Source organism: Triticum urartu, chromosome 7, assembly GCF_003073215.2.
Source record: "Triticum urartu cultivar G1812 chromosome 7, Tu2.1, whole genome shotgun sequence".
Classification (NCBI taxonomy): Eukaryota; Viridiplantae; Streptophyta; class Magnoliopsida; order Poales; family Poaceae; genus Triticum; species Triticum urartu.
Genome location: NC_053028.1, coordinates 268,704,136 through 268,719,832, shown reverse-complemented (window position 1 = coordinate 268,719,832; position 15,697 = coordinate 268,704,136). Strand labels below are relative to the sequence as shown.

The window sequence follows — 15,697 nt, the reverse complement described above, 5'->3', positions numbered from 1 at the left end:
TTGTGGAAATAAAGGAATACTAGAGTGTTCAATAATCGCTCACAACAAATGCCTCTAATGGATCTTGCACCTTTATCATTCGAGAACTGAAAATTTGGGTGACTGTCACATGTCAGAGTATCGCAAGTTTTTGTGAGTAGTAGGGTATTTGAGTAGACGGGCCTTGTTTTTCTTTTTCTTATCTTTTTTCTTGTCTCTTGCTTCCCGTTTGGCTGGAAGTGTTTGTACTATATGCTCCTTTCTTTTATAAAACTATATGGTATATTTTGTGTACTCTCTTAAGAAAAGGAATGTGTGAATGTACTGTTCATTTAATCACTGAAGTAATTTTGTTTTCTCTCAAAACTTTCTCCCTTTTTTGGGGAAACAATAAAATTCTCTTCGTGGGACCTCTCTTCTCCCTTCCCGCTGATGCCATGGCGACGAAGGGGAAACAAACCTCACCGGCAGGGATGAGGCTGGCTTGTTAGCACTAGTTTAGCTGACCGCGGCGAAGATCAGATCCTTCATTAAATTAACACATCCTGCTTCTCCCGGCGGCGGGCGGCCGCGGCCGCGGCGAAGGAGGAGAAGGGGATGACGGGTTGCGCCCAGAGGGATATATTACGGGGAAATCCTCGCCGCGCCAGTGTAGGGTCATTGGAGGGAGAGGGTCGCTGGTGACTGGTGAGCTCGCTTCCCTTAGCAACGGCCCTCGGTGTGTGGTGTTCATAAATTTCCGATTTAGTTCGGCAATCTGAACTAGAATTAGACGCCCCCCTCTTTTTTTTGCGAAAACAGAATTAAACTGTCTAGCTGTGATGGTCCCATGGTGTGGCGAAACTGGGGATTTCTCTGCATCTGTAGTGTAAACTTGTGATGATCTATCCTATTAACATTGACGGGATAGCAGAGGTGTCACCCAGAGAAACTACTCAACTGAAAGCTGGGGAAAACGAAGATATCCCCTGCAGCACAACACAAGTTGTGTTTTTTTCAGTTTTGTTTCGGCACTTGAATTACGGCACGGCATTGGTTGTGTAGAAATTTTTTAGTGGCAATTCCATATTAGGAATGTGCAGAGTTGTAGTATTTATCAGTAAACCGATTAGTGATCTCGCCCGGCTTTTGTAACCCAGAAATGTGTGTCTTCCTCAGGTTAACATCTATAGCCTGTTTTCACATGTTGATGGACAGTGTGCTACACATGAAACGTCTAAGACTCAAAAGTAGATTGTGTCTGCCTCTAAGATGCTGCATAAACCTTACCGTGCATCGGACGATGGCTTGAAGCTTTTTTTTCTATATGCATAAAGATGCTGCCTAGCTAGATATGCTATATCTGCTTTTCACTGTATTAGAACATAGTGAGAAAAGAAAAACTAAATATGCAAGCTATTCCTTTCAGGAACGGGGTGCAATGGTGCAGGTCCAGAACTTTCAGAAAATAAGGTGGCGGTGGCTTCACCACACCATCTAGTTTGTATGTGTTCTTTAAGCATTTTTTATTTTGTTTTGCCGGATTATTAGTAAATTCGTTTTGGCTGTTTACGAGTGTTCATGGTATCAATTCTCGGTAACTTTGATGTCTGTCTATTGTTGACATTCCAAGCTCTTAATGCTATTGCTTAGACAACAACCTCTCCATGCTTACATGGGAGGAGCTCCCTGAGAGCTTAGCTGGAACACCTCTCTTATTCTCCCAAATCCTGAAGTCCATGAGCCTTATGGGTTCAGAACAAGAAGCTTAAATGCCTCGAAGACGCCCTTTAACTCTGACAGCAACAAACACCTTGCAGGCCATAGCAGTTCATATAAAGAAACATAACAAGCCATTAATTTTCACGCAATCCACGTTTATCACAGATGTCACTAATTCTATTATTATTACACTTACTGCTCAATCACGACAAAATGAAAATAGAGCACATGTGATATATGAGGAAAGGGTCCAATCACACCATGATATTTTCCATTAGTACTAGCACATTTCACTTATATGCACAATCTGTTGCACACTTGAGTCTTTCTGGTACAATCAAATTGAATGCATCACAATTTCACCCAAGAAGCGGGATGAAGGGTTACCAATTAGTGGTATATTCGTAAACAGAACATAGCAATGTTGTAAACATTGAGGGTTTAACTTGCATTTATAGAAAACACAAGAGGAATGCTTTAGAGTAAAAAACATATTCTCCAGTAGCATGTTCAAGCTGTATAGGGATACAACATTAGTCAAAAATATATTCTTGGGCAGGAGCCATGATGTGCCCTTTTGGATTGGCAACAATAATCAACATGTATAGAGATACAATATTAGTTCTGGTTCTCGAGCTCACCCACCTTCAGAATGGGATTCCTTGGATTGTTGGCAAGCTGGGTCCGAAAGTGTTCCTCAAAGTTGCTGGCCTTGAGGAATACTTCATCTGGTATTTCCTTGAGTTGTTCATCCGGGATAATGTTTAACCATAACCGGGCTTCCTTGATGCTTGGGAGAAAGTCTAGCCCTGAAAATGCAACTTCATTCCCAGAACAACCATTTTCAGCACTTACCCTCCAGTCATTCCTGACCTGTAGTTGCTCAAGCTTAGGCATTGCTCCTTGGTCAAACTTCACCAATTTGATGTCCCCAAAGTTTCCAAACACAAGAACTGTGAGGCTTCTGAAAATCCCAATCTGGAAACTAAGCTCTTCACCCTGAAATGACTTCTCCAACAAATGCAGGATGGCCAGGTTTGGCATCCTCCCAAGAACTTCCACATCACCATCATGCCCCGATAGCCTGGTGCTCCGTAAATTCAGCTTCACAAGATTCTGGAGCCTCTGGACCCATCTTGGCAGTTTGATCAGATTACCGTACAGCTTGAGGCTCTGGAGGTTTTCCGGGGGCGAGGTCATCCAGTGCAAACATTCACACAATCCAGGCTCTCCCTCTGACCGTATTGACAATGACTCAAGACGGTTGAGATTATTGATTGTTGAACAAAAATTTTCACCATTTCTCCCGTTGATGCCAGTTACTGCTAACTTGCGCAACCAGGTCAGTTTTTTTATGTCCTGAATGACTACCGCCCGTGCAACATTTACAACCCCCAGTGTGTGCAAGCCGATCAGTTTCCTCATCCCTCTAGGAGCTAGAACTCCATACCTGTCCAGACGCTTGGCAACAGCAGGGAGTCTAGCACAGCAAGCAACAGTACATACGTCATGGCGGTTCATGTCTTCAGAATAACCTAAATGACGGGGTGCACAACAAGCTGCACAAAGCATCACTGACCCTGAAGTCAATAGACATAGTCTGTTGTTGCCCATTGAATTTGCGAGCTTCTCTTCAAGTTTCTCATATGACACCTTTTTGTCAATCGATTTCCTACCAAGGCGGAGATAGGTTAACATCCGAAGTTTGATGATGGTCTTTGGCAGCTTTAGTATTCTCGTATCCCTGACATCTAGTGTATGGAGTTGCCTCAGGTTACCCAAGGAGTGTGGCAGGTGATGAATATCATCACATCCTCTTATGGAAAAATATTTGAGGTGAAGAAGCTTCCCAATGTGCTGAAGGTGGTGATCAGCTAGGCCTGGTGTGCCTTCTAGGTCCAGCACTCGTAGCAACCTCATCTTGTCAGAAATAAAAAATGGCTTCCACTTCCCAAAAACTGTTATTGATCTCACACGGGACAAGTCCACTATGCTCTCGAACTGACTTTGATCTCCCTTCCAATTTTAGCTTATAGCAAGGTGCCGAACTGTGGCTCGTCTGCTTAAGCCGTAACCTTCCTCCAGTGTGAAAACAAAATTTTCTTCAGTTGACTTCTTGATGCTGATTTCATGGATTAGATCATGGACCTGGCATGCATCAATTCCTTTTCTACCATGAATTGATTGTTGAGATGGTAGGAGCATGCTCCTGCTTACGAGTTCCATGAAGTCGCCCTCTGCTATTTCCTCTGCAGACCTACCACACACCTCCCTTGAATAACCCTCTGCAATCCACCGACGCACCAAACGGCGCCGACTGACCTCGCGATCTTTTGGAAAGATCGACATATACAAGAAACAAGGCTTAAGATAGTATGATAGGCCATCAAAGCTTTTATTAAGGACTGTCATTATGGGCCCAAGGTCTGGATTCAGTTCCAACTCAGCACTAATATGCTCATTCTACTTCCTCCATTCCAAAGGTGTGTTTTGTTGGTTTGCCAAGAAACCACCTATGGTGACTATTGCAAGGGGAAGTCCACTGCACTTCTTTAGGATCAGCTTTGCTTGTTCAACCAACTCTGGATATTGCTCATCCAAATTTGTAATCTTGCCAAATACCTGAAATTTTTACAGTTTAATATTTTTAGTACACCAAATATAAAACTAAACACACAATAGTCATCCAAATTTATAGTTTAGTTTTGTGATTACAATGGAACACAGACTATGTGATTTAAAGGTGCACACTCCTGTTATATTTGTTGGCTCCTTGGACAAGAGAATTTTCCAAAATTCATTTTGCAAAGTAAATCTGCAATTTGTGCCCTTGGTCCTCTGGCTACATATGCAAGCAAATCAGGTAACTCTAATACACTCTCCGATTCATATTACTTGTCCCTGCTTTAGTACAACTTTAGTATAAAGTTGTACTAAAGCAGCGACAAGTAATATGGATAGGAGGGAGTACAAACTATTTGGAGCTCAATTTTTTTTGAACTTCCAACCACAGTTCTGTTTTACTATTGCATACAAGACGCCCTCATCGCCTAATGAATAAAAGTTTAATTAATAAATAAACTAAGAAGTATATGACCTAACATTCTAGAAGGATGTCCCGTATCCACAGTTACATTCTTTCTCGGAAAAAGAGATGTCTTTGCACCTTTCGAAGAATTCTGAAACTCTACAGACCAAGTTCTTGTCAAGAGAACTTGAACCAAGGTGGTGGGATACTACGCACGCTCCCCCGCCCAACCCGAGACATGCTTTTCTTTTTCGTCTGTCAGCAATTTCTCTGTGCTCTGCAAAGGTACAAGTTCAAGTCAAGATAACTTGAACCTGTTTAGGAGTATTAGTTCTATTACTTAGGTCTCTTTACGTATTCGTATTAGTCTAGATATCCTTACTTGAGCTCCAAGTTCCTTGTTATATATAGTTGCCCCTTGTGCTATGCAATAGAGATAAGTTGCTTCTCCAGCATGGTATTAGAGCCTCAGGTTTAGGGTTTCATATTTACTGGACGCCGCAACTGTTGGAGTTGTGTTGAATATAGTGTACAAGGTAGGTTACAGTTGGACTTGTAGTTGTATTGTGTTTAGATAGGATATGGAATCGTGTCCTAGTAGGACACTTGTATCCTAGGCCTCTCATATATAGCGGGGCTAGACACACGATGTAACCTATGCCAACATAATAACATCGGAACGCAGGGGAAGCCGGCGGCATGTGCCGGTGTCCAGGGCGACCGGGTGCGGTATTGTAGCGGTGTCATGGGGAGGAGCGCCCATAGTCAAGCCCCGGGGATGTAGCCATATCGATGAACATCGTTTACAAATCTCGGTGTCGTGCTCGTGTGATTGCTTGGTCATCGGATGATCAATGGTATGCCTCGAATTTATTCTAACAAGTGATATCAGAGCTAGGTTGTTCGCAGGCTGTGGATTGTTGATCTAGAGGAGGTTTTGAAGAGATCGTGGCTGTGAAAGCTAGTCTGGTCGGCGGGAATTTGTATCTGTGATCGGGCGGAACGTGACAGCAGGGAGCAGCAAGGCGATCTGGTCCAAGACAGGAGCGATCGGTTCGCAGGAAGTTATCGGCGATATCGAGTTCTCGGCGCTTCGCGGCGGTGGCGGAACGTGCAGGCAGCACGCGATGTGCAGCCGTGCGTGCAGGTGGCTGAAGCCAAGGCGAGGGCTAGCGTCGACCAAAGGCGTGTGGCCTGTGAAGGTCAGGACGTGGGCTGGCCCATGTGTGGCAGGCCTAGGCGGAGTCGGCCGATAGCAAGTTGGAACGAGGCTACGTACGGGAGATTTGTTTGAAACAAAAGGAGACAGAGTCTCCGTATACACGGAGAGGCAGATCAAATCGGCGGAATAGAAAATCCATTGACACGTGATTCACATCCATCGGGAATTAGCAAAGAGGCATTGGCAAGGCAAAAGTAATTAGCATCAGGAGTTGAGCACAGGAGCACATCACGTGAAGGCCAAAAATATTTTTGGTTTGATTGCTAGTAGCACACAGAGGTTTTGCTCGTGTACTTGGGGCATTGCGGTGGAAGCTCGATTAATTTTTTACTGGGTTAGTCATACGAAGAGCCATGGCGCCAACGGGTACCATGTTTGAGGTGGAGAAGTTCAACGGGACATAAAACCTTGGGTTATGACACACAAGGGTGAAAATTTTGTTGGCATAACAGGGATGCTTGAAGGCGTTGTTGCAGGATGTCAAGCCAGCTAAGATGGAATTATCATGGAATGGATGGAAATTTGCGGAAGACGATTTGAGAGCCTCGAGCGTGTCATACAGTTGAACGAGTTTCGACTGGGTCGGATTAGGCAGTCTGACGGATCGACGCAAGTCGGTTGGTATAGAAGACGGTGGTGGGATCGGCGATGACGATATAGGAGCGTGATGCTGATGGTGACCGACTTCTGGGCGTGGAAACACGTGGCACAGGCCCTGAGGGTTTGTGTGACTTCGACAAGACTATGGCGCGGGGTTGATTCAAGATGGTGTACACACGGAGCTTGAAGTCGACGGGGCGCGGGGTGGGGCGTACAACCACCATGGAGTCATGTTGAAGGTGGAGCTGGATTGAGGGGCTACGACGTAAGCTCAAAGAGTCGAAGCCTATTCAGCGAAAAAAACGAGGGACACGTAGTTCGGACTGGAGCCCAGTGGTCTGATGGAAGCGTGAAACTCGTCATCGGTCGGTGATGATCGGTGGTACTCTGCAGTGGGGGTTGAGTGGTGTGGTTTCGCGACCCTTGAGACTTGACCGGGACAGCGGATGCTTGACGCGGTAATAGCGGCGAGGCGTGCGGTATGCACGGGACATGGAGACGGGCCAGGGCTCTGGTGGTCATACATGTGGTGAGGCAACTGCGAATTTGACTCGGGATGACTACAAGCAATGGTGAAATTCTTTCAAGTTTCAGACAGGCGGTTAAGAAAGGAGCGGTGATGTTGAGTTCAGGTAACTCTTATGTGTGACACTCAATATGTGAGTTGTTCATTTTCACGCAGATCAGTGATCAGTGTGTGATGGTGTTGGACTGATACTCTCGAAGTTGGGAGCAGAAACTAGAGTAACGAGGAACTTAATTTTGCTCAAGTGTTGATTGTGGTCAACAAAAAGAAGGGACTACAAGTTGCAGGTGGAGTCATATGGAGTCTTTGGAGTAGCAGCGGTACTCATGGGATAAGTTCAAGTCCAATATACATGGAAGTTTGACGCATGGACAAATTCAGGGTGGTGGAGTATATTCGCCAAGGTGGAGTTTGTTGGAGTTGTGTCGAATATAGTGTACAAGGTAGGTTACAGTTGGACTTGTAGTTGTATTGTGTTTAGATAGGATATGGAATCGTGTCCTAGTAGGACACTTGTATCCTAGGCCTCTCATATATAGCGGGGCTAGACACACGATGTAACCTATGGCAACATAATAGCATCGGAACGCAGGGGAAGCCGGCGGCATGTGCCGGTGTCCAGGGCGACCGGGTGCGGTATTGTAGCGGTGTCATGGGGAGGAGCGCCCATAGTCAAGCCTCGGGGATGTAGCCATATCAATGAACCTCGTTTACAAATCTCGGTGTCGTGTTCGTGTGATTGCTTGATCCTCGGATGATCAACGGTATGCCTCGAATTTATTCTAACAGCAACTCATCTGTTTTTTCCCAGTTGAGTTCTCTGTCGATTTCATTCTCAAACTGATTCCATCCTCCGGTGATGCTCTCTACATGTCAGTGATTCGCCAGGAGCGTCACAACTAACACTTCCCCACCAACCGAAGCTAAGCATTTTTTCCTTCCATTTGGCAGCAATATCTCCGTTATATAACTCCAAATTAGAATATGCATATACAGTGTTAATGTTTTTTGGTATACTAGGATTAATCTTTTCTGCTCAATTTTGTCATGACAATGGTAAAAAAAAGTGTTCTTGTATGTCTGCTAGTGTTTCCTATCTTTTGTACAATACTTTGTGAGCATTAATCAAATGGATTACCTACTCCCATCTTTCCCGTCCACATATATTTATCCCTGTTCCTCTAACCCCACCAAGTTAGAGGAACAACTTGTGCGTGTCTACTGCTGTGGCCACCCAGTCCTTTTTTTCGAAAAGTTTGGTACAATCCTCCTAGGAGGCAGGTTACAGGGCAATGACAGAAAAAAATAATGGACATCCCAGGTTTGCGGTAAGATGGTACATAGGCCCAGAGACCCAATTCTGGCCCATAGAGCAGCCTCGTCCTTGATCATGGCTGTTGAAGTGTATATGTGGATTGCCTAGCCCTTTCCATCAGTTCGGACTTTTGGTTGCGTTGGCCAGTGCATGAAGCTTAGCATGGTATCAGAGCCTAAGGTCTTGAGCTCAAGTCCTGACTCGCAATTTATTCAAAAATTGCTGCTGCTCCCCGCTGTGTCCACGTATAGGCCTCTTAAGCCATATCTCTGAGTCTATTCATGTGTTGACTTCCTGCCAAGGTTTTTGAGTCGACGAGTCGCTCAGGGGGGCAACTCTAGACTAGTCATGACTAGTCTAGACTCATGGTCGACGAGTCGACATGCGACAAGTCGAAGTGAGTTAAGCAGTAGGTACTAGGTACCAGGGGAGGAGCAGACCAGCAGCAGCAGAAACCAGGGGAGGAGGGGGAGCAGACCAGCAGCAGCAACCAGGGGATGAGGGGGAGCAGACCAGCAACAGCAGCAACCAGGGGAGGAGGGAACGAGCAGCAGCAGCAACCAGGGGAGGAGGGGACGAGCAGCAGCAGCAACCAGGGGAGGAGGGGACGAGCAGCAAACCAGGGGTGGCGGCGGCTGGGGGGATTGGCAAGCAAATACAGTAGAAAAACATATGACAAGTGGGGCCCAAAAAAATGAGTCGTTCGACCCAGAAACCACGACTAGTCGAGACTAGTCACTTGAGTCGCTCGAGTCATCCCAAGAGTCGAGTCGAGAGGTTGAGTCGGCCCTGGAAGTGCGACTACTTGTTGATTAGTCGACGACTAGTTGAGCGACTCGAAAACAGAGCTTCCCACGTCACATGTGAGAGGGGGTGTTGAAGTGTATATGTGGATTGCCTAGCCCTTTCCATCAGTTCGGACTTTTGCTTGCGTTGGCTAGTGCATGAAGCTTAACACTGGTGACCAGGGTGTTGATTGAGGGGCGTGCATCGTCAAATATGCAATCGTTGCAGTGCTTAGAAATCATCCAAGGGACGAGCAGGGTTGTGGATGCAAGGCCTTTGTGCATGGGCTTCAGGGTGCTCTGCCTGGCCGAGAACCACCAATCATGGAGTGTGGCGTCATTGTCGGGCGGCAAGCAAGAGAAGCCCAGACATGAGAGGATCGCGTACCACACCTGCCGGTAGAATGGGCATCCCAGGAGCAGTGTTGTATCGTCTCCGGAGCCTGATCGCAAGGGGGCAGCGTTGTGGGTGTGGCAGGCTGCAGCGTGCGAAGCGGTCGACCATCCAGCAATGGTCTAGGTTGGCAAGCCAGTGGAAGAGATGACATGTGGCGGCGTCCAGCACTTCCAGTTGAGCCTCCAGGCCTAACAATGGATGGAGCCGTGGAAGGTGGCCAGGTAGGCAGAATTGGTGGAGTAGTCGCCATTTGCGCTCCACTTCCAGCACAGACTGTCCGGCTCGGCATTGAGAGCAGTGTGCTCAATCATGCGCCAGAGGTGCAAGCATTGGCCTACCTCTTGAATGCCGATCATTCCGTGGATGTCGGATGCCCAACAATTCTCATGTAGGCCGGCCTCGACCATCCTGGTTTTGCGGTGTTGCTTGGGGATGCAGGCGTACAGGAGCGGTGCGATCTCCCCAATGGTGCGACCGTTGATCCATCGGTCCTCCCAAAACAGGGCGTGCTGCCCATTGCCCACCGTTGTGGTGGTAGACGTGAAGAAGAACGCGCGTTCCTCGCACGAGAACTGCATGTCAAGGCCGCTCCAGCCCCTGCCATCGTTGACGCGGCTGAGCCATAGCCAGCGCGTGCGCAGAGCGAGTCCGGTACGCTCCAGGTCGTGGACACCAAGGCCACCCAGAGGGATAGGCCGGCAAACGCGCCGCCAATTAACGTGGCAATTGCCACCGTTGGCCTTGGCGTGGACCGACCAGAGGAATCCTCTTTCTATCTTTTCCAAGAGCTTAAGTGTCTTCTTCAGTGGCGCCAGCACTAGTAGCTGGTGAATAGAGATCACGCTCAGGACGGATTTGATAAAGGCGAGGCGGCCTGCCTTGTTCATAAGCCAGGCCTTCCAGGTGCGCAGCTTGCTGGCGACCTTGTCGACGAAGCATGCTACTACTCTGCTGAGGCCAATTAGCGAACCATAGCTTAATCCATGGCATCCTATGTTGGAATACGATCATCTGTGCCATGGTGGTGTGTTAATCCTACAGCTGTTAATCTAAAGGAAGTAATACTAGCATATAATATCTCTTTGGGCCAAACTTGCCAACTCTTAGAATTAGGACGTTGGCAGTGACTATGGACTGGCATGGGTCGGAGTCTATGGAAACATTTTAAAATTTTACTCATGAAATGGAAACACTGTTGAAACATACACAACATAAAAGTTCTAAGATGAAAACACTTATTTTAAGTTGTTCCCATGTAACAAAATTGTGATGTGGAAACACTTTTTTCATGTGATGGAGGCACTTTCCTTGTTCAAGTGAAACTCAATTGTCCTTCCAAAAGCTAAAATCAGACTACATATGTAAAACATTTCCCTAATACTTTTGACTGAAGAGAGGACAGTAGTCCAAACAGATGGCTGTACCACATATGGTTTGGACTTTAACCAAAATTCGAATCCGGGGATGTAACAGCATGCCTGCCATCATCATCCACCAGGTCCTCGATGATAAAACCTAATCTAACCAGCTTATTATTGTTTCTTGCTGGCCCTCTGGCCCTTTGCTAGCCAATGCCTTCCTTCAAAGTGTATGGTTGATCGGGTGGAACCGCCTCAGCCTACACTGAACCCTACCATTGATGACTAGGACATCAGAATATACGGCTTCTTTTTATGTTTTCAATAAATATATCATGTAACTAATAGTTAGCACATGCGTAACAATCATCTTTTTTTTCTCTGTGACCTGACATATGTGTACAAACAAACCATATGTTATCAGAACCTACAACCTGCCTTTTTTCGGTCAAATAAAACAAATGCATAAGAGATGGAGAATGATATGTTATTAGTACCTTCTGTGTGAAGAGGTCAAGGGCATTTTTGTATACCAGCCCCTGGAGGTTGTATATATTCTTATGCCTCTTCGAACAATGCTTCGCAATATCCTCTTTTCTTGTCGTGATTATGATCCGGTTTGCTGTGCTTGTTGGAGGGAAATGTTGTTTTATAGCATCCCATTCTGTGGTGGACGAGAGATCATCAAGAACAACCAAGTATTTCCTTCCTTCCAAATACTGGTACATGTTTTCCACATCCTTTTCTCCAAACTGTCTAGATAAGCTCTCAATGAGCTTTTCCCGATTGAAAGGATGCATTACTGTGACAAAAGCAGACTTCTCAAACATGCCACTGAGCTCTTGGCTTTCATAGACATCTCTGATTAGTGTTGTTTTCCCAAGACCACCCATTCCGCACACAGAGACCACCTCAAGGTGTTGGCTATCGCCATTTGTAATTATTTCAATAATATCAGATTTTTCTTGATCACGTCCGATGGGCTCAGATTCCTTCAAAACAACTAAGCTCTTCCTGTACACAGAGTTATTATTATACATACAAGATTTATTTGAGCTAGATCCTGTTTCCGCCAGATCTGCTGCATCTTGAAAACTCTAGACATAAGAAAACAATGATTAGGCGCTGCCTTATTTTTTCATTGGACAATGTTTAGTCAAGTGCTAAATCTTTCATAAGTTTATGATCTTCAAATCTAAACACGTAAACAATATGAAACATGTCTAATTGCGTAACCATGTGGAGTAACATCGCCTCTAAAAACTTTAAATCTCCTTTAGGGGTGGCGTCCAGGGTAGTTAATTATCCGGCCTGGTAATTACCGAGGTTCGCTATCTCCTAAACTAGTTGATGTGACCGATGAAGATCATGTTAGCACATAAAGTTCTTGATGACCCTTCTTGTAATTCATGTAAACAAAAACATGGAATGGAATTGTATTCTCCATATTAAAATAATAATGCAAGACTATTTAATTTAATTAAGTGTCTACGGTTGTGGATTCAGAATATTTGAGATATTTTGCATTTTACAATTTGGAGCCAAAATTAGGGAAATTAAAATCAATGCACAAGTATGATTCGGCCAGGGTGAATTAAATAACGTAAGCTCATGGTCCTTAAATGGAATATCAATGAAATGTTACCCGCGAATGTATAGATATATGGACTTATTGATCTATATAAAAATTGAAATATCGAATGTAAAGACTACTACTCCCTCTGTTCACTATTATAAGATGTTCTAGCTTTTTTCTAAATCGAATGTATGTAGACACATTTTAGTGTGTTTGGCCACTCATTTCAGTCCGTATGTATTCTATATTGAAACATCCAAAACATCTTATAATACTGAACGAAGAGGAAGTACTTTACTAGATTTGGCAACCTATTGATTGTTTCACGTTATTGATGGTGTTGTTTATTACATTAGTTCATGTGTACTTAGTTCAGCAAGCCAACAAGAGGTAGCATTAGTAAAATCATATTCGGCGAATCAGAGTTTGAATGTCACCTTCTCGTAGAAAGCATGAAGATCAACAAACAACTGCCTGTGCTCTGGTGCTACATTCTCCGGCCCTACACATAAGCTTGCAACTTCAACTTGCTGTGCCGACACTATGATTCGGCTTCCTTTCTTGCTTTGTGGGAAGCATGTTATAATGCGATCCCCATCTTCAACGGTGTGTAGGTCATCAATCACAATCAGGTAACTCTTCTCACTGATATATGTCTTGAATTCATTAGCCAAATCCTCCTCACTCATCATCCCCATCTTCCTCAGAACTTGGGCATCTGCAGGATTTTTCTCTGTTTGCTTGGCCTGCTGAAGATAATGTACATAAGCTGCCGGGCAATGCTTTGCAAGAACTTTGTCGGATTGAAGGGTCGCACCAACCTGATCCAGGCAAAACACTCGAATTTCTTGTGTATCTTGAGATCTTCGTAGGCTCTTTTGACGATGGAGGTTTCTCCAAGACCGATAGCATTTGTCTCTAACACCGCAATGACTCTAAGGTCATTGTCCTTCTTGCTGATGAGCCGAATGAGACCCACTTTTGCCTTTTCATGTTGCCGCCTTACTTCGTCAATGTCAGACATGGTTGCACTAGCGACGGCCAACGACTGCTCATCAGCGGAGATTGGCTTGGATGCCTTGATGAGGTGGTAGCGCAGGTTCCTCTGGCTGACATCCTCAACCCTGGCTCTGAGCTCCTTCATCTTCTTGGCCACGTGCCGCCGGTGCAGCAGCTTGCGAGGGAAACGCCACCAGGACCTCCTCACCGTCACACGGACAGCAAAGTCCTGGAGGCAGTCCTCGACGTCGTAGGCAACGTCGCGGACTTGCTTCACCCAGATCTTCACCACCCTGTTGTGGCTGTCACGGTCGTCGTGCGCGGCCATTAGGAAGCCCTGCATCATCTCGAGCTCGTCGGCGATGAAGGTCTGATCGCGCTGGATGCCGAGGTGGAGAGCTGCCTCCTTTGCGATGGCCGACTCGGCGAAGTGGATCGCCCTGTTCAGCACGGCCCTGGTAATGCTCGTCACCGTCTCCTCGATTAGCCTCATGAAGCAGTTTCCCTCCTGGATCGGGATTTGTGTGCGTGTATTGGTTTGGTGTACTGCTAATGCTGATGCTGGTGGGAGTAGAGCTAGAGAAGCCCAGTGGATGGTTTAGAAGAGGAGCTCGATCAGCTACAAGACCGTGCGTGTGTGTCTCAAAGTTAACCTTTGGTACGTACTCCCTCCGTCCAAAAATAAGTGTCTTAACTTTGTACTTTTTTTAGTACAAAGTTGTACTAAGGTTAAGATACTTGTTTTGAGACAGAGTGAGTACTATATAAGAAAATACATAGAAGAAAAGGAGCACTAGAGTCTTGTTCTTGTGCTCCATGCTGTTGCGATCGTAAGGAGCTCGTCGTCGGTGGAAAAGGTTAAGCTGTGCTCCTCAATTTGCCGGGCATATTCCCTTCGAGAAACATGAACCCATGTCAGACATCAACGCACATTATGAAATTATTGAATGTGAAAAGATAAGCACGCATGGGCACCTCAAAGTTCACTTTGAATATCTAGGAGAATGCATGTGCTATGCGTGCATATATATTATGTAGATTAAGGAGCCTAATTAATCACATGGATCATGGTGGCTGGAGCATGAGAATGGAAAGAAAGCAACCCTTGTGTGATTGTGTCTCTGTGGTGCGGCTCCTTTATTATGGGAAATACCAAATAGAATACCAAACCTTTACTCATCTTTCTGTTGCTCTGTGCTCTGCAGGCTGGCCGGTCAGGGACACACCGGGAAAGCAGCTCGGCTGCTTACAGGAGAAGCATACGATGCCTGATCACTCCTACACAAATGGTAAGCTGGTGAGGAGTTCATTGCTTAAACAAGCATACCACTGGCCGGTACAAAGTGCTTTGCACCACGCAGGCTTTGCTCTGATCCTGCTGAAAGCGGCTGTGTAGGTGTAGGTGAGGTTTGAAATTTGAATTCTCTTCTTTGTCGGTGCTAACACTTTGCCAGGATAGCAGGGTTTGTGTCTATTCTGGTTGTAGTAAGTTGCTTGCTAAACTAACACTTGCATTGCATTGTAGTATGCGTGCTACGCCGGATTATGTTTCGTTTCAGTTAAGTACGACAGAGGAGTACTCCCACCTTGAAAAGAAGAAGCTCCGAACAGTGTCTCAGTAGAAACAAGTGGATCAGTGCCTTTGGTCAGTGGTTAGGCATATGGTTATGCAGCCTAATGACTCAAGTTCAATTCCTAGAATTGACAGGTGATGCACAGGGTTTTTTCCCTGTTTATTGAGAATTAAGCTTGGTCCGTGGTGGAACCACCCATCAAGAAATATCTTGATACTCATGTAAAAAAAATTGAGGACCATGTTTGTATTGATACTCATACTAAAATGGTTGTATGCATCTCTAGTTGGTGCAGAGGCCGCAAAGTGAAAATCTCTCCCATTTTAGCCCTGTTTTGAGGCATCTCCTGTTTTGAGACAGAACTAGCGCTCAGCCCGACCCCCTCGGCGCCGCCACCCCTGGGCGGCGCTAGGGGGATCAGATCCCAGCACTGCCAGCCCCCCACCCCACAGCGAAAGATCCTGCCGCCGTTGCCATTGGCAATCTCAACTGTAGGTTGGCGTCATTCCGCATATCCTACTTGGGGATGCCCCTGGCTGAGTCCAGGATTTTGGTGAGTGGGTATGATCCGCTTGTGGGACGAGTAGCGTCCCATGCGGATCCCTGGTGCGGTAGGTTCACTTCTAAAGGCAGCAAA

At 45.8% G+C, this 15,697-nt stretch overlaps 1 long non-coding RNA gene and 1 pseudogene across 1 annotated transcript; one reads left to right on the top strand and one right to left on the bottom strand.

Annotated features, from left to right (window-relative positions):
* The first annotated feature begins 368 nt into the window (after nt 1-368).
* Nucleotides 369-15,381, top strand: LOC125525116. The gene is made up of 4 exons (XR_007291154.1): nt 369-666; nt 1,388-1,462; nt 14,692-14,888; nt 15,012-15,381. It is a non-coding gene; the product is annotated as an uncharacterized LOC125525116 (long non-coding RNA).
* On the bottom strand, nt 1,484-14,671 carry LOC125525115 (annotated as a pseudogene).
* Nucleotides 15,382-15,697: the final 316 nt, after the last annotated feature.